This window comes from Panthera uncia, assembly GCF_023721935.1.
Source record: "Panthera uncia isolate 11264 chromosome C1 unlocalized genomic scaffold, Puncia_PCG_1.0 HiC_scaffold_3, whole genome shotgun sequence".
Taxonomy (NCBI): domain Eukaryota; kingdom Metazoa; phylum Chordata; class Mammalia; order Carnivora; family Felidae; genus Panthera; species Panthera uncia.
The window spans coordinates 74,693,349-74,714,218 of NW_026057584.1; positions in this window are offsets into that span (position 1 = coordinate 74,693,349).

Below are 20,870 nucleotides of genomic sequence, written 5' to 3' on the forward strand. Positions count from 1 at the left end.
AAACAATATTATTTATGTGTTTTTTTTGTCCTTTAATAGGAATGCAGTTCTCAGGTACTAACAACACCTTTTTATTTTTCATATGAAGAAGGTAAGAGTCATGGACTTAGAAGATAACTTCTTAGTCTAATGATGCCCCTTAACCAATGAAACAAAGGTATTATTCCTGTTTTGAGGTTGTATGCAGAGTAATTGAACTAAGCTGGTCTGTGACAGCTTTTCATGTAAAACATCTAATTCAAATAAAAAAAAATGCTCATTACTGTAATACAAATTCCACCAATCTCACCACCTTTGTGAGCAAGTGAGGTGGCATTAAAATTAGTATTCAAATTTTGTAAGTTATTTGTTCATATTATCTGAGGCTGGATCTTCAGCCGCCTATAAAATACTTCTGTCCAAAGCATTTCCAAGTTTCACCAATGTTTCTCTCATTTACCCTGCTACAGTTTCGCTATGACTAACTCAAGCCTACCCTGCTGTGCAGCATCTTTTCTGATGCCCAAGCATGTCAATTTCCTGCTGCTAGTTGCCTCCACTCTAGTAATCACCAATTAACCATCAATATAACCATCTTTATAAGACCTTGACTTTATCCAACCTTCCCGACTGAGTGCCACGTTCATTCCTACTGTTTCTCTAAGAATAGTCATTCACGTTTGGTGGCTATACAGTTCTTCCACAATGCCAAAAGTGATTTGGCGATGGTTGCCAAGAGGTATACTCTCTTACTTGTTAATATTCTTTGAGGGCTGTCTAAAGTGGTACTTATCAGACTCCAATGTTACAGAGAAACAACTCTTAATATTCTTACAACACTCTATCATGTATCTGGTCATATCTTAATGAAGTAATATTTATACTATAGAATTGTTTCTTCCTCTTTATATCTAGATAAATAGGACAAACTTATACTTAGCTCCTTATCAATGGTCAATGGACTCAAAACTCAAATTAAGGTTTTAAAGAATCTTAGTAATTAATGTGAATAAAAGAATAATACTTTTAAAATAGAAAATGAAAGACTGGGCAATATTTATTTTTAAATTTTTCTTTAATGTTTATTTATTTTTAGATAGAGAGGCAGAGTGTGAACAGGAGAGAGGCACAGAGTGAGGGATACAGAGAATCTGAAGCAGGCTCCAGGTTCTGAGCTGTCAGCATAGAGCCCGATGCGGGGCTCAAACCCACCAACCGTGATATCATGACCTGAGCCAAAGTGGAATGCTTAACTGACTGAGCCACCCAGGCACCCCAAGCCTGGGCATTATTGACCACTATTTAAGATGTCTTTTTAAATACCAAGGCGAAGAGCCAAGGTCAATACTTGGGTATTGGGTATCTATCTTATAAATTGTTAATCCTCCATAGTAACTTGTGCATAGTCAACACATTAATGAGATATTAGCTACTAAAAAACACTGATTTTGCCAAAAGTTCAGGTTTTCTAATGCAGAATCCTGTACTTACATGAATTACTTCTTAATCCCAAAGATGTAAGGAGAAGGAACACTCACTGAATCTTTCCCCTTTTTGTTTTTAATGGATAACACATGGATGTTTTGCCTTCTATTTGCAATGGAAAATATCTGAGGCCAAAATGTCGTCTTGTCTTTATTATTATTAAAATAAACAGACAAAAAAAAACCCCAAGAAGTATGACCAATTAAAAAGAAGACCAACTTTGTCATACCCGTTGGCTGATGACCTTGTCTGATCAAAATATAGCAATAAACCCTGATCTGGGAACAAACTAGGATTACATAAGAGCTTTCTGGATGTGGATGGAATGTAAGAATTCCACATTGAATGTACATGTGCTTTAAAGGATTGATTTTCTACAAAAACAAAATAGAAATAAATTACCCTTATCCATATGAAACACATTATGAGCAAGATTGGTTTTCCAAAATCCATGTTAGATGGGATTGTAGTGTCTGAATGGAAGTCTACTTTATGAAAATTATAATTATTTTGATTTTTATCCACAATCAGCTTGAAATGTTGCAAAACTCTGCAGGTGCTCGCTGTTATAACAAAACCATGGGAACAGATGGTGCAAGGTACCAGGCCAGCTCAAGGGATTAAATGTGAGGCTTTTGAAATTTAAAATTAAAGCTGGATGATCTTGGGAAAACGTGCCTGCCAAACATGGCAGCTTAAAAAAATAAAATAAAATAAAAAAGTTACCCAAATTCTCTTGACAAGCTTATTTACATTCAAATGACTGGGAAATATTAAGTAGTTATAAAGTACTCTTGGCAGGGTATGGCCTACCTGAGCAAATTAAAATATGAAATGTTCGCTTCCATTATGGTACTAAGACTTTGCATGCAGAGAACCCCCTATTAGGCTTAGTTACTAACAGCAGCCAAGATATTTGGGAAGGTGGTACACTTTAGGTAAAATAAAGATAACCTAAACACTATCTCCTTTGAATGGGCAGAGTGAAGGATCTTGGTTGAGTCACTAATGATGAGTTTAGGGATTTACATCATTTGCTGTTGGCAGAAGAAATGAGAAAAGTAAAATTTCAAAAGTTAAGATGGTCAATTAGATTTACTTAAGGGCTAAATCCATGGTAAAACATACATTATTGAAAACATTTTTAAAATATGAAAGCTGTTATAATTATTTGGATATTTCCAGTATATTCTTTATAATAACATAATGAATAATGCCTTAGCACATTTGAGCAACTGCTATGTACCATGAAATGCATGTAGATTAACGTTAATGCTCCCTTTTTTTTTTTTTTTTTTTGCAAAGCAAAAACCATTATCTGTATTTGCAAATGTAGAAATATTCTACTTGCAGTAAACTGAAAAACCAAGTATAAGACCGGGTGAATTTGTCTTCAAATATCATTTTCTTTTACAGTTTGCCAAATACATTTGTAATTGTCATCTCATATGATCCAATCAACAATACTTTAAGTCAATGCATATATGATAATACCCATTTTAAAGATGAGAACAACAATTTTTGAGAGGAACTGGGAATTCTATATCCCAGTGTAATGACAGAGCCAGCTGTAATTAATGGGTTTCTCGTACTATAGTTTAGTGTTATTCTCATTGATTGATTTGGTTAGATTCTAGAGTAGAGTGAAGCATTTGAGGATATGGGCATGTGTAGTTTAGTTTTTGTCTTCAGGAAAATCTATCTTATAGCTCAGCATTTTCATGTTTCCTCTTGTCTGGGTTATGATGTGGTTCTTGATCATGGGTTAGAATTTTTCATATATTCTCTAAGAGATATTGAGGCTTCTGAGAAGTTGAATGACTCATACGTATATATGCAAGTTATTGGTCTAGGCATTTGAGACATAAGGGTAAACACAACCCAGACCCTGACATGAGGCTGGCCATAGTTGAGTTAAATTGCATTACATCTCAGATAATGTTGAAGACTTTACTTATTTGATCTCATCTAATCTCTGAAAAATATGTTGAGTTAGTATTGTTATTCCTATTTTAAATATGAAAAAAAAATAAGGCACTTAAAGATTAAGTCACTTGCCTGAAACCACAAAGCTAAAATATGGGGATGCTGGGATTTATAAGCAGGTTTGATCGACTACAGCCATAGAAAGGGAGAGAGAATATCCACAATTATAATAATAAGTAGGAAAGCAGGGTAAGGTGCTATAATTGGGATAGAAATAAAATAATAAATAAAAACATTCTGTGTAGGGAAAATTCTCCTAAGTGGTAACATTTGGGTTGACTTCTTCTTGAAGAAAGATTTTGCATACTGGCCTAGAGAATGAATACATTTCAAGTGGGGGAATACTTGTCAATAAAGCCATGAAGTCATGAAAGTTTATATTGCATTGAGAGAAAAATAGGATATGAGTTTTTCAGTCTTCACAATGGAAAGAAATAACTAATATTATACATATATAGGGGAAATTTAAGGAAGGAGAGGTTCAAATTCATCTACTTATCTTGGATTTTAGAAGGCTATTATGAAGAGATCAAAAGGGAAGCCACTGCATAAATTAAGCTCTTATCTTTGCACACATCTCTCCAAGTATCTAATAAAATATTTCTAAAGTTGTACCTTAGATTACACATGAAAACTTGGATATATCCAGGAAAATGCTTACCTTAGCTATGATAATATGTTATTCTTTCCTAAAGTTCTACAACATTTTTTTTTGCTAGTATCTTCTATGACTCATTAAGAATGAAAACTCCAGAGCTTGTGCTTGAAGGACATAATTTTAATTTCAAAGTTAAAAGTCTTGTACAAAATACCTGTATTTTGATTGGACAGAGAATTGACTATAAATGAAATCAATTGTGTTTAATAGACCTTTGATGAAGGTCTATTCAGGTCAAAAATATGAACTTTATTCATTTAGCATTAGTGGGAGATTTTCCAGCATCCTAAATATCAGTGACAATTTTGTACCTACCAATGGTGTTAAAATGGCAACACATGTAGGGCAGAGTTGACATTCTTAACACACCCAGAAATGGAACACTTGCCCATTTTATGTCTCTTTACTCAGCCTCTACTTGCCTGTAAGAATATTTCAATATTTCTAAAAGTTGTGGCCATATTTGCTACGATACCAACTATAGCTTTACCAAATTTTGGTTATCATTCAATTTAATGTGAGAATAGCAGCAGACAAAGCTATTACCAAAATCAAGAATACATATATAGAATAAAATTTGAAAATATAGAATAAAATTAATTGCTATGCATCCTGTTATTTTTACTCACCTTCTTATAGAAATATTTTTGCCCTTTACCAGATCACCCATAATATTTCCTGGTTATACATCAGCATTTTAGCAAACATAATTCCTCATGGACTTTATAAGGAGAAAAGCTTCTATTTCTCTTTATTCACTGAAACACTAAACAGCACTTAGAGGATAATAGACTCAATGTGAAGTGAGGCAAAAACTGTGTTCAGATCATGTTTCAAGAATTTCACTGGCATCTATTGTAACGATTGTTGTCATGCAGAAGTGTGAGACATACAGGTTTTCTGTATATTAGAAAAGACCAAAGCTAATTACAGTTTTTCAAGAACATTTAAGCACAAGGAGGAAAGTGAATACTTTTCACTCAGCCATAAACTTGGTGACCAGAGTTGTGCAAGGCTGAAGAAGTCACAACAATTTCTTCCAAATTAAAGCATCTTTCAAATCCACTCTTACTGGACGATATTTGCTTGTACCTTTGTTAATGTGCTAGATAACCTATTAACTATAACCTTATTATTCACATGAAAAATATGCCCAGAGGACAATTTAATCATTTATTAGGGAAGTTTGTGTACTTTGCCCTCACTTTCTTTCCCAAGAGTTTGTGTTCATTAACTAAATATGTTATAGTGGAAAGACTGGAACACTAAATTCATTGTACATTTCAATCTCATGACCTTGAAAAAGGAGTGTTCAGGCTCAAATAAACCAGAAGTTGATCTAATGGGTACGAGGTGCCAAAGTCCTGGGAGGACCTGACATTTTCAGAGAAGCATATTGATGAGGTTTTTGTGCCATTACAACCAATTTGGTAATAATAATCGACTGACTTTCTGATCTTCCTCCTTTCCTACATCTGACTTATCTTGTGGTAGTAAAGATCTTAAAGACTTTAATTAGGTACTAGAGCCATAGAGATGGAAAGGAACACAAGTCTGTGAGTATCAGACCGAACCTTTCTCATTTGCACACTGGATATTTGATTGGGATGTTTTATTTGGTGGGTACAGGCTGGCAAGCAGAACTAATTAAAATTAACTAGAAAAGGGGAAGAGGTATATTCAGGGAGCAATCTAAATTTAAAAAGAGAAAAGAATTCATAGCGAAGGCCTTTGTCTGTCTCCCTGTGCTGTGTCATTGGAGCACATATGGCTCTTTATATCAGCCTGCCCTATAACAAAGCCAGTGTTTATTCTGGCTGATACTTAGAAAAAAAATGTAAGCTGAAGAGTAAAAGCATCAGAGATCATGTTAAGACATTAATTATAAATGTACTGTTCTTCTAATGTTTTTCTTCAAAACTTTACTTTCTAGGAAGATTTTCTACTTATATACAAAAAAACCCCTTGCCATCCAAGATTCTTTTATTTTTCAAGAGAAAGACAATGTCTCCACTAAAATTGATACTGAGGCAAAAATCCCATCAATATTATAACCAGGTAAAATATTATTCAGTGTGGGAATACTACACCACATCAGAATTATAGTTTCTAGCATTTTGATACATGGTAATGATTTTTGGTGTGAGAGAATATATTACTCTAAGAAAGAAAAAATATATTGCTTTGGTCGCATCCAAACTTTAGTGTTTCTTTTTTTAAATTATCCATCTTTTTTCAATTTAGAAAGAATTTGGTTTAGTTGAGTCCTATTTTTGCAATATCTTAGGATTTTAAAATATCACTCTGTTTTGAAATGTAAATTAGCACACATTGGTAGGAGAGGAATGGATTATGAGTTATATATGGGCCAAAACTCTTAATATCCAACCATATGGTTCTAATCCAAATTGGAATATTTCTTTTTTAGTGGAAATAATTGGATTTACTCTGAGTCATTGAGACATCAATTTAGAGTTTTCAGAGACCTTAGAAAGTATCTCAATCTAGATGAGGAAATAGAGAGTTAGGACATTTCCCTCCCATCAGGCAGCTAATGAAAATCATAGCTCTAACAAAGTCTATATAACACCCTTTTCCTGCACATGCCCCCAAAATGCATGGTATACATGCCTCAACTCCAGAGGTGACCCATAGAATCAATAGTTAGAGGAGAATAAAAGTGGTGCATTAAAGATGAGTCATTTCCATCTGCAAATTTATTTGGAACAAATAAACATTAACCATTTATCATCATGGAACAGGAAGAATCTTTTGAGGATTCTCTTCAGTACACCATCCTAACAAACAATTCAGATAACTTTTCCTTTCAGCATCTAAATATTCACTGTGAAATAAATTAGGGTTTAAAAAAGTCAAAGGACATTGGCAAATACTTGTGTTTTGATATATATGATACATTGTAGAATTTATAGTCTTCATAATATGTTAAGTTTCAATTTCTACCTAAGTAGAATGGTCTTGAAAATTATTTAAGTTATATAATAACAATGAATACCTCACAATATTTAGGAGGGTCTAAATACCATATATTTTAATGTAAAAATTCTAGAGCTAAAAAAGCCACATTTATTTTATCTTGGTAATGACTGCCCACCTGGTAGATAAACTGTAGTCATTTTGATGCCAGGCCAGCCATGCAGTGCACTGTATTGGCCATTACTCTCTGGACATAAAATCTTAGAAAAAAATTTTAATAATAAAGTTAAAGATGTAAAAATCAAAGCAAAACCCAATAGTGCATTTCAAAATCAAATACTTAAAAAAAAAAAAAAAGTGGGGAGGGGGCCCTGGGTGGCTCAGTTGGTTAAGGGTCCAACTCTTGGTTTTGGATCCCATCATGATCTCACGGTTAGTGAGTTTGAACCCCGTGTTGGGCTCTGTGCTGACAGTGCGGAGACTGCTTGGGGTCCTTTCTCCCTCTCTCTATGCCTCTACACCACTCTTTTAAAATAATAAATAGATATTTAAATTTTTTTCTTAAAGTTTACTTATTTTTGAGACAGAGAGAGACAGAGCATGAACGGGGGAGGGGCAGAGAGAGAGGGAGACACAGAATGGGAAGCAGGCTCCAGGCTCCGAGCCATCAGCCCAGAGCCCGATGCGGGGCTCGAACTCACAAGATCGTGACCTGAGCCGAAGTCGGACGCTTAACCGACTGAGCCACCCAGGAGCCCCAAACAATAAATAAATAAATACATACTTAAAAAATTAAAAAAAAATCAAATCGAGGTGACTCCCTCTTTTAAAAGAGAAGAAAAATAAAATCACCTTTCTTCTCAGAAATAACTTCAAAACAATGAATAAAACAGGAAACAAAAGCATGTATTCTTTCTTGACAAAACTAAGAGGTGACTATAACCTCAAACAATAACTTTCGAAGAAGCACAGCTAAAAAAAGGAAAATCAAACAGAGATGCATGAAGATGGTGGCAGAAGATACCTATGGCTGCAAATCTCAAAGTGGCAGAACAGAGTTGTCTAAAAAGAGAGGTTCACACTAAAGAGCCAACCAACTTGCAGCCTGGAATAATGGGATGGGTATGTGTGCTGGCAGTGGTAGTCAGCACCTATGCCAGCATTAAAAAGAAGCATGAATATCAAGAATGAATCCTATGAAGAACCGCATTTTCAAAAGCATTGCGACAGTGAGGCAAAGTAAGAAAGAGAAACCCTGTATTAGGAAGAAGTTTAAACTGTCAGCACAGCAGCTAAGAAAAAGTAAAAGGAAGAAGTGTGGGTCAAAAGGAAACTTCCTACTATCCTGGAACATGTCCAGAAGGATTCATTCAAATTAATAATAATAATAATGGAATGAATACAGGTTTATAGAATAATAATCAATTGGGAACTAGCACAATATCTGTAAAAAGATAATGGAAGGGAAAGTATGAGAAAGAACTAGAGACAATGGAAGATGAAAGATACAAGTTAGGAAAACATTGTCACAGAGCAGACAAAAATTAAAACAAAAACTTTGCCCTGAGTTAAATAAAAAAAAAATCATAATGAACTATTTGTCTTTATAAACTAAGAGCCCAGAGCAGATGTACAAAAGCTTAGAAAAGATATGATTTAAAACTAAAGCTGACCATGAGCTGGTAGTAACTAGGAGAGTAGAGAAAGAAAACAAAAAGAAAGTGTGATGAAATGAAATCCAGAGAGAAAGTAGTTCAAAGAAAGTTTTCATTTAGAAAACAAAACAAAACAAAAACCTCCACCAAAAATAGGAAAGGCACAGTAGACAGGAGTTAAAAGAATTTTTAAATAAAATGCAAACGAACAGGGTCTTAAAAGATCAGAAAAAGTGTATCTATAGTCAGAAAAAAAATGGCTAACGTATTTGATGTTCATGAGGATGAGAAATAGAAACAGAAACAGAAAAAAGTAAAATATTATGAAAAATTCCAGAAAAATCTGAATCTATAAAATCGCATAAAATAGATTAAAATGGCATATCTTATCCTAAAAAATATGCAGACCAATCAATACCCAGCCAGACATAGCCTAGTAATATTAATTAGTCTAAGCAGCAGCAATATCAATCTCTAGCATGACACATGGAAATAAGAAAACATCTCCTAAACACCTTTTGAGACAATTAAGAAAGCAAACCAATAATTTTAAAACATCTAAAAATAGTGATAACATAAACTCACACATCAGGACTCTGTAGTCAATTGAAGCAACACTCAAAGGAAAATTTATGCTGTAAGTATTTACATGTTAATATACAAGTAAGAACAAAAAGTAAAGTAAGGCTAAAATAAAGACGTTAAAAGAATGAAATAAAAATAAACCTTAAGAATCATAGGAATCAATAAAAAAGCAGAGATTATTATTATAATATAGATAAATAATTTAATAATGAATCTAATAGCTTTTCCTTTTCAAAAGAACCAATGATATATAAACATTTAGCTAACCTAATCAAAACTGACAAAAAAATACATTTACCTAAAATTAGAGATAACACCCAAGGAAAAAATATAGAGGAACTTAATATAAATAAGCAATATTTAAGTGGGAACTCAGAAAAAAAAAAAAAAAAAGAAAATCTAAGTAGCAACCATATACAAAATAGAGATTACGGTCAAATATTACTCGCAAATGAGTACCAGGTCAAATTAGTTTCACAGAGAAATTATATCAAACCACAAAAAAGTCAAAACTCAAATGAGTCAGCTATTTGAGGATGTATAGAAAACATTCATATTCTCACATAACATTGATATACCTGGCATAAATAATACACAAAAGAGTTAATAAAACAATCACATAAGATAAACATTGATATTATAAAAATCCTGAATAGTGTTAGCAAATTAATTTTAATACTACAGTTAGATCACTACCTCAATATATACCACAAGATGGACTACATTTTCCAAACAAACAAAAATCTATAAAAAACTGTAAGAAGACATGTTAGTTTTTAAAATAATCTCGTAGTATTTTCTATTTATGAAAAAAAAACTAGAAGGCATAAGAAATTGATAACTAGAAATATATGAACAAATAAAATATTTTGCACGGCAAGATACATAATAAATAAAAGCAAACAAAAACATGGTAACTTAAACACACACACACACATTTTCATTTTCTTAATATAAAAAGATGGTGTATCAGTAACAAAAAGATCAACAGCACAATAAAATATCTTGTACCTAGTTAATGAAAAAAAATGCAAATGATCACATATCAATTAGGTCAACTTACAATAAGGTAACTTACTTACAATAAGGTAAACCTGGAATAAATTTTCAAGAACCATTCTTCATCTGTAGTTTGACCAAACTCAAAAGGTCTGTTGTGAGAGGTTACATCTCTTTAAAGAGCACTACATTTAAAATTTCTTTTATTTTAATTTTATTTATTTTTTATTTATTTTTTAAATTTTAAAAAATGTTTTTATTTATTTTTGAGACAGAGAGAGACAGAGAATGATCAAGGGAGGGGTAGAGAGAGGGAGACACAGAATTCGAAGCAGGCTCCAGGCTCTGAGCTGTCAGCACAGAGCCTGACGTGGGGCTCGAACTCACAGACTGTGAGATCATGACCTGAGCTGAAGTCAGACGCTTAACCAACTGAGCCACCTAGGCACCCCTAATTTTATTTTTTTTTAAGTTTATTTATTTATTTTGATAGAGACAGAGGCAGCTCAAGTGGGTGAGGACCAGAGAGAGAGGGAGAGAAAAATCCCAAGCAGTCTCTGCACTGCCAGTCCAGAACCTGATGCAGGGCTTGAACCCATGAAGTAGTGAGGTCATATCCTGAGCCAAAACCAAGAGTCAGACGCTTAAAGGACTGAGCCACCTAGGCATCCCTACATTTAAAATTTTAAATGGACATACCCATTGACCTTATAATTCTACTAGTAGGAATATATCCTAATATTATAGTCACACATTTATGAAACTATCTTTCTCCTTTGAGATTCATGCAATACTGTTTGGATCAGCTCAGGAAAGATTAAAGAAACTTTTTCTTCTTTTCTTTTCATATCATTCCTAAACACTCACTAATAATGGTTGTTTCTGAAAGGAAAGTGTGATAACTGGGTATCTTTAATATCTTTAACTGAGTTGTCCTAGAAACAGACGCTGAGACAAGAAAGAGCAGAAAGTGTTCTTGGGTGTCAATATCGATAAGGGAGTGAAGAAACTGGAATTGGGCGAGGCAGAAATTGTAGTCTAGTCACAGAAATGGCGGAGGCTTTCCCTGATCGCACAGGAAACTCTGGAGCTGAGATAGCTCATCAGATTGCTTGATTCAAGGGGGAGGGGCTGGACTGGGCTGGACTAGTCATTAGATGCAAGCTGTCCTCAGGAGAAAGGGTGATGTTGAGCAAGGTGCTATTTTCAGCTGAGGGCAAGTCTGTGAGAGAAACACAGTTTTTCAAGTCCTTTCGTATCTTTTCAATTTTGTACTTGTATCACGATGTACTTGTAAACATAATACCTATTTGATACAATATACAATTGAAAACAGCAGCCACAAAATAAATGCAGCGAGTGACAGGGATACTTGAGAGATGATCACCAGCCAGAGATATATAAAGAATCACCTGCACATTTTTTAAATTAGGTTATTTGTCTTTTTGGTGTTGACTTGTATACACTTTTTTTAATATATATTCTGCCTAATAAACCCGTATCAGATATATTATTTGTAAATATTTTCTACAATTTGGAGGGCTGTCTTTTTGTTTTATTGATGGTTTCCTTCTCTGTGCAAACATTTTTATCTTGGTATAATCCCAATAGTTTAATTTGCTTTTGTTTTCCTTGTCAAAACCACAAGAAACAACAGGATTTGCTGAAGATGTAGAGAAGTAGGAACTCTCGTGCACTGTTGGTGGGAAGGCAAAATGGTACAATCACAGTGGAAAAAGTATGAAGGTTCCTCAAAAAATTAAAAATAGAATTACCATATGATCCAGTCAGTCATTCTGCTACTGAGTATTTACTCAAAGAATACAAAAACATCAATTCAGAAAGATATATCCATCCCTATGTTTATTGCAGTATTGTTTCCAATAGCTAAATTATGGAAACAACGCAATTGTCCATTGATAGATGAATGGATAAAGAAGATGTGGGGCATATACAATGGAATATTAACCATAAAAAAGAAAGAAATCTTGCCATTTGCAATAATATGAATAGATCTGGAGGGTATAATGTTAAGTGAAATAAGTCAGTCAGAGAAAGACAAGTACATATGCTTTCATTCATATGTGGAATTTATGAAGCAAAACAAATGAATAAAGAAAAAAAAAAAGAGACAAAACAAACTCTTAAATACAGAGAACAAACTGGTGGTTCCAGAGGGGAGGTGGGTGGGAGGACGGGTGAAACAGGTGAAGGGGATTAAAAGTACACTTATCATGATGAGCCCTGAGTAATGTATGGAATTGTTGAATCATTATATTGTAAACCTGAAATTAATATAGCACTGTATGTTAATTATTCTTGAATGAAGAAATAAATAAATTAAAAATTAAAAAAAATCATTTGAAAAATACCACTTCCTCCAAGCTCTTCCACAATTCTCTGGTCTATGCAAAACCACGTTGGGGAAAAAGATGGGAAATTCTATTTAACAACAAGCAGAACGTCATCTGAATAAAGTACTATTTTAATGCTGAACTGTCTGCTTACTTCATCAACTGACAGTTGCTTAGCTTCAGCCTACAAAAGGCCATAATCACAAGGACAATCAATTTAATCATGCCTTATAGCCCTGGCTTCTGTGGCCACTAGCCAAAATGCTGCCCCCCCCCATTAGTAATAATCTTTCACATACGTATTTGTGTTGCTTCTTCCTGACTTTTCCACCCACTGCCTACATTTCTCCTGTGAGGAAATAGGTTCTACTTACATAAGTGGGTTAGAAAAAAGCTTAGAGTGGAAAGCCACCACCATGGGGCAAAAGCACCTGAGGTTAGATAGTGAGAAATTGTATTGGGATCATAAGCAACTTGTTAAATCCCCTGCAGGAAATTACTTTCCATCTGATGCCAATATCACAAACTCCACTTGCCCCCCACCCCCAACCCTTTGCTTCTTCCACACACAAGTTAATGACTACTGTCTGATTTTTTTTTCTCCATGTTTACATGTGTAAGATCTTGTTTTCTTCACGTTCATCACGTGGGTAATATCCTGAGCACTTAAAAAGCATGGAGATGAAACCTCTGTTTGGGCCTCTTGCCTCCTCCCGGAAATTAGTCTCTCTCGTATTCAATTCTGCATTCGCTCTCTTGCTGGACAAGAGAGAACTCTAGACTTAGAGTCTGCGACATTCTCCCAAATCTTTCATCTCCAACTCCTCAATCTCTTGTTTTAGTCTATCTATACAAAAATCCTTCTCATTCTCAATCTTCTCAAGAAACATGCCTTCTACCTCCTTAAACTTGATAAGAATGCTTCACATTTTAAGCACTACACTGCCCTAACAGTCTATATGTGTAGATGCAGCTTTTTTTTTTTTTTTTTTTGGATATGTAACACATGGAGGTGAATACAGTTGTACAGCCAGGTAGCCATTTAAAGCAAAATAAATATGTCATTCTCCTCATTGTCCCTTTTGGGGAGGGAATCATCTAGATTGTTGACTTTTCACCTGTGTAAAATCCTCCCTCCTATTTTGAGCTTCAAGTCATCTAGCTTTACCATCTCTTTTCCCACCTATACTCCTCCGATATCTTAGATGATCTGAACGTTAATACGTTGGGTTTTATGTACACTAAGACAAAACCACCCATCTCCAGAGAAAGAGAGAAAGCAGAGAGGGCAGTCTCCATCCTTGATTTTATAGTTCTTCAGGTGAATTCCTTGAGATGTCCAGCTATCTTCACAGCCCTTAGATTCTGTTTAAAAAAATATATATATTGTATTTCTTCCAGTTAATTATTTTTAGTTCTTGGAGGGGAAATACTTATAGTGAAAAACACATTGGCTGCTTGGGATTCAAAATAACTGATTTTGTTCAACTTTTTACTTGAATCATTTTGAGGAAATGTCTCTGTGTCTTTAGGTCTCAGTTTTTCATCAAGAGCCCCTTTAAGGGCAGTTTGGTGCTGTGGATAGAATCCTGAATTTATTGTCAATAACCAGGTTCTTTCCCCTTGCTCTGTTACCTAATTACCCATTTCATTTTAAGAAAGTCATTTAACCTCCAAATGCCTTAATTTCCTCCTATTGGCAATGACTCAAAGGGTGTCATCAAAGCAAGTAGTCAAAGGGATTCAATGATTACAGACAAACAACAACTGATACACAATCAGATCTTTGGGATGTGATATGGAAAATTATGTAGCCTTGTTATATCTTATGTATTGGATACTCTGTTTTCATACTTCTTTTCACAAAGCAGGGAAGCCCTTTAAATGAAACTTGGCATGGGTCTCCTTTTCTAAACCTAACATTTGTCACTATAGGATAGTGTCATAACCCTTAAGTGTTATTAAATGATGTCAGAAATTATGTCAACCTGTTGTATATGTTAACAGATTAGCAATGGCAACTACTATTCCACAAGGCCATATAATTCAAATAGTAAAATAGCATGGTTATTCCAATTTTTTTGAGAAGTAAATTCCACTAGGCATAAATTGAAATCTCCTCTGTAATGAAGCTATAGCATATTAATAAATTATGATTTATTGAAGAAGACTTCCTATGAAATAAAGTTTGTTCATTATATTTTAGTTAAAATATTCCATTCTTCTGACTTACTGAAATAAATGAAATACATAAATGCACATATTTTCTAATCTCTGAAGTGATATTAAATGCATAGATATATAAATATAGATATTTGCTACTGTTACAAACACGAAAAAGTTCATTTCTGTCTTTTTTTCTGGAACCATGCATAATTTTTTTCTCATGTCCTTTCAGGCTCTATTCAAAAATCTGTGTTTGTTGTATAAATATGTATTTTAAAATATTAGCTGCCTCTATATCTTACTTGAATCTGTTGGAATTATTAATTGATCCACCAAAACTCATTATTCACCCCAAACATAGAGTTAACATTTAAGTCTTTTAACAGTAGTTTCTAGGTGGCTTGTAGATATTTTATTCAATAATAAGGATTATATTGTGTTTAATCCTCTGAAAAGATACTATAATTAATTGGCAAATTGCTACGCCATTGGTAAGTATTTTAAACCTAATTACTTCTTCCTTTTGCTTTCTGCTTCAGATCGTCAGTTAGGAAAAGTCTGGCACACACACTTAAATAAAGAATTGAAAGAGCATCTAGTCAAAGAACCAAAATGTTAATACTGAAGTTTCTTTATGTTACAAATATTCAAGCTCTAAATTGTGTGGTTCTTTCTAGAGTTCTAAATTAATGGCCAGGACAAAGAGAGGCTTAATTTGTGGGAAAGAAATCTCAGATGCAAAGAACTTCCTTATTCTTTTAGTCTCTGAAGAAATGCAGTGCATTTATCAGCTTTGAGTGGATATCATTGTGTTTATAACAGAGTGGAGGCACCATGCAATTTTGCTCCTGAAATTGGTTTATATAGATGACTGGTTGCTGTGAAGTGTGTGTCAGAGCTCCATGCAGCTGTTATGAAGTAGTACAATTGTCATCGCTTCTTACATGGTTGTTGAGAAGAGCTTGAGAGCCCAGCTCAGTCAGCTGTTGAATAGATAACCCAACACAGTTAACGTGGCATACATTGTAAAGAATTACATGCCTGCTACAATGAGCTTTGGGCCTTTGGTCTAGATAATAATCCTGGTGGGTGTACCACGTGTAGTGGCTGTCTGATCACTCAGATATAACTGACGAAACATAAAGAAAAATGTCAGTCGACTGAAAGAAGAATGCCCCTGCAAGTTTGTTTAAGGTTCACGTAAACGGCTGTGTGTATTTTTTAACCCCAAGTCTGCCAAGAACTTGACTGCCATGTTCAATGTCTCACACTGAAATGCAAGATCTGAGGATGATGACCTATTGAAGGCTGTGTTTGAATATGTTGGTGTGCGTGAAAGCCCTGTCTATCACTTTGGGTTACACAGATGAGTATTTCTGTTTCAGAGAAAATAAAGCCTTTTTGAAAAACAACTTACATGTACAATGTATAAATTAAACAATACTAGAAAAGATAATCATTGACAACTTTTGAGTAATGACGGCATTTCATTTTATTTTCCCAAAACAATCAGAATGACAATGTAGATCTTTCGAGTGATTATTAATTATAATGAAACTAAAAAGTGGGAAGAAATACCACCGTTTGCCATTTAAGCATAGACACAAACACTGGGATAATTAACATGTTAAAATAATGTTTTTGAAACCCAGAGGGGATGAAAACAACTGACGTTATAGGATTTCCAACTTAAAGCTTCTATGTTTTTTTTTTTTTTTTTCCATTCCCTAACTTGTGTTTCTGGACTTAGTTGTCGCAGTCCATATGGCATGTCCCAAACATGGCTGGAATTAGGTCTGCTTTGATTCCTATGCTCATTGGGAGGATTTATGGATATAACATCTGCTTAAACTTGGAGAATTTTTTTCATATCTGATAATTCATATCTTCAAAATTCATCATTTTGTCTCTTTAATATCCATAAATAATAACTCGTTTATCAGCAGATAATCACAAATAAAAAAATAAACAAAATCAAGTGGCTCTTTTCTATAAGTGACCCACATAAATAGGAAACTAAGTTTTACAACTTGAGCTAATTTCAGGTAAAAGAAGCACTTAGGGGTATTTAAATATTAGTAGTATATTCTGAAAACAAGAAAATTCATTTAGTCAGAATTTTTTCTTTCAGCTCAACCTCTTACAAGAAATCTGAATCACATTTAAATTTGTATGACTGACTTTTTATAATGACCGTTAATAGATTTGTATGAAAAATATTTTCAATAACATACCACATACCATTCAAATGTGTTTGTCTTAACTTCTATTTTTATTACTTACATTTCTTGGGGGTGTCTTCTGATGAGCACATTATTTAAATCATGTTTCTCAAAAAAAACTGTCCAGGCACTAAGTGTATCAGTCTCTTGATACAAAATTGCAAAGTTTTGGGCTTAATAACTTGTATCATCTTTCAAGATCCTTCACATACACATTAAAATCAGAGGATTTTTGAAATATAATCATAAAGCATAGTATTAACTTGTAAGGAATACTCATAAAGTCATTGAAATCCAGTTTTCTGTGATGAACACTTTTACAAAATTATATTTTGTCACTGAGGCCACCCAAAAATTATCAACTCACACCCAATTAATTATAAATCTTGTAATTTTGATTTTCTCCCATATATTCAGCTCTCAATAAATAAACTCTTTAAACACTATCTTTATTTATTCCTGAACGACCTTAAAGTACAAAAGTGCCTGAATGAAAAGGAAATAATATTATTCTCTGTCCTACTTTCTGTGGTGTGGATTTAAAATTTCCAAAATAAAAATTTTTAAACACTTTGTATTGAAAGAATGGAAATGCAGGGCTCCTGGGTGGCTCAGTCGGTTAAGCATCTGACTTCGACTCAGGTCATGATCTCACGGTCCATGAGTTCGAGCCCCATGTCGGGCTCTGTGCTGACAGCTCAGAGCCTGGAGCCTGTTTCAGATTCTGTGTCTCCCTCTCTCTGACCCTCCCCCATTCATGCTCTGTCTCTCTCTGTCTCAAAAATAAAAATAAACGTTAAAAAAAAAGAAAGAATGGAAATGAGGAAGATCTAACATGGCCACAATTGTTTTCCATTCCTCCCATTGAAGTGAATCTATTTCCCAAGCCCTTAAATCTAGGCTGGTCTTTGAAACAGCCTTGATCAAGGAATGAGGCAGAAATGCTTTTATGTTACTTTTGAGCATAAGCCTCTAAAGGTCTTAAAGTTTCCATATTTGTGCTGTTGGAACACCACTGCCATTTAATATGAAACCTAGGTTATTCTGCCAGAGCGGCTACATGGTGAGGATTCTAGGCATTGTAACTGACAGACCAAGTTACCACTAGAAACGTGAGTGAGGCCATCTTGGAATATCTATCTCTGGTCAAACCTCCAGGTGACTGCTTCTACATGAGTAACACCAAGCAAGGACAGAAAAATCACCCAGCAGATTTACCCCAAACTTCAGTCATGATAAGTAAATGATTATTATTTTTAAGTCATTAAGGTTCGGTGTGATTTGTTATATGATAACTAAAACAGATGTGATTATTCTGATGATTTCTTTCTCTGAGAAATATTTTTGAAAAAAGGCAGCATGATAATAATAATAATAATGATAGCAATTTCAATCTCAAGAAATTAAGCCTTAGTTCAACAAGTCTCATTCTCAATGCAAGAACTTAAACACAGTGTATACTCTTTGTGGTTGAAGAAACAGAATTACAAATATTTGTCTCTGTTATCAAATAAACCATCTGAATAATGAAAATTTTATCCCATTGACTGTGCTGAAAAATACTTGTTTTTGCTTTGTCTAAATGAAAACAAATGCGATTTTTCCCTGTATCTGAATTGGTTAACTTTTAATATATTGACTATGTTTGGTTACTTGGATGAAGAAAATTTATCCTCCCCTTGATATAATGGGGTTGCTCACTATCTCAACTTAATGATAGTTCCTACAGAGACATACTTCTTGGATATATTACAGCAAGGAAGAGATGGCATTTTAAATATTTATTCTTATTTAAAAAATATATTAAAATGGTATGATTTGGCTGACCCTAAAGCTAGTTAACAAATTGTTTGTGAAAATATGCTACTTGGTGGTAAATAGAGATTGACAGTGATTTTTATAGAGATATTTCATCAATTCAAGCCTGGCTGCATTTCTGAGCAGTAGGTCTAAAAATATAATACATTTCTGTCCTTCCTTTGAGACAGATATATTGGACATTTATGAGTTTGAATTACTTGTTTCTTTTACTCACCCATCACTTTCTTTGAAAACTGAAACAAATTAATGGGAAGGTCTCTCTTAGAGACACTCACTGCCAAAATTTTATTTCAATGGGAAATGCCAGCAACATCCTGTTCAAGATCTACACGTTCCTATGTGAGAGATCATGTTCATATTTTGAAGCCCGTAGCTTGATGGACATTACTTGATGTAAACTCATTTCTCACAGAATAAGCAAGCAAGAAACCAAATTTGGAAAACAAATAGGCAAACAATGACAAAAAGCAACAAAAAATTATCTTGAAAACCTGTGGCTATTTTCAGATGATTTTAAAAAGCAAATAAAACAGGTTCTGGAAAAATAGCTATTGTAGAGAATTAAGTAGCCATTTTTCAATAGACCAGATTTGTCTAAGATTATACTTGCAGCATGCATACCTTATCTGGGTTTATTGACATAACTGGGGAATTTATAAACTATGTACCTTTAAACTTAGTAAATTCTGAAATACAAAACTTTCCACAGGACTTGTATGGTTAACATACAAAATGTATCAATTTCTAATTTTTTTAAGTTTACTTATTTCCAGAGAGAGTGAGAGAGAGAGCATGAGTTGGGTAGGGGCAGAGAGAGAGAGAGGATTCAAGCAGCTTCCCCACTGTCAACGCAGAGCCCGACGTGGGGCTTGAACTCACAGAGCATGAGACCATGACCTGAGCCCAGATCGAGAGTTGGATGCTTAACTGAGACACCCAGATGCCCCCAAAATGTACAAATTTCTGAGGGAGAAAACTAGAAGGTCTTCAGTTGCCAGGCCTAGCAGTACATAACTGCAGAAGTCATCTGTGTTTCAGAGAGTATATGTTAAAAATTTTTAATTAGAATAAATCACAAATTAGATATAGAAGATTACTTATTAAATCAATTTCCAAACGCTAATTAATTTCAAAGCACTCATTCTCGTTGGTGTGATATTCTCAGCCCCCTCACTCTCAAAGAGAGCACTTGCTGTATTCCCAGCAGGAAGTCCAAGTTTAGCAGTACATTTCAGATCAAGCTCTCAAGCCCAGGAGTGGCTAGAAATTATTTAAATGTGAAATAATTATGCTCAAAAAGTTTTTTTTTTAAATATATGTGTATGTTGCCTGTAATTTAACTTCTCATAGAATGTTATCATATATAACCCTGAGAGGTCTTCCCATACCCAGATTTGCTGGAACCAATTTTAACTAAATTTTTAACTAAATTTTTTTAAAAATTCTTTTTAACATTTATTTATTTTTGAGAGACAGGGAGAGGCAGAGCATGAGCAGGGGAGGGGGAGAGAGAGAGGGAGACACAGAATCTGAAACAGGTTTCCAGGCTCTGAGCTGTTTGTTAGCACAGAGCCTGACACGGGGCTTGAACTCACAAACTGCAAGACCATGACCTGAGCTGAAGTCGGTCGCTCAACCGACTGAGCCACCCAGGCGCCCTTTAACTAAAATTTTATCCTTGGATACATTCAGAGTAGATCCTGTGACTACTTCTTGATAACTCATATATTTTGATTAATTTGCAATATCATCTGGTCAACATTAAAGCACAGATACATTCACTCATTCGCTAGTTCAACAAGTTTATGAGCAACTGCTACGTGTCAGATACTCTTCTAAGTGGACGAGACAGTAGGGAACAAAGAAGATAATGTCCCTGCTGTCATGAAGCTGGTATTCAAGTGGATAAAATAGTCAATAATAAATACATAAATAAGTAAGTGTGGGTGTATATACATACCCACACACATCTAAAATTAGGTTCTAATGAATAGTAAAGCATAGTAGAAAAAAAAAAAACAAG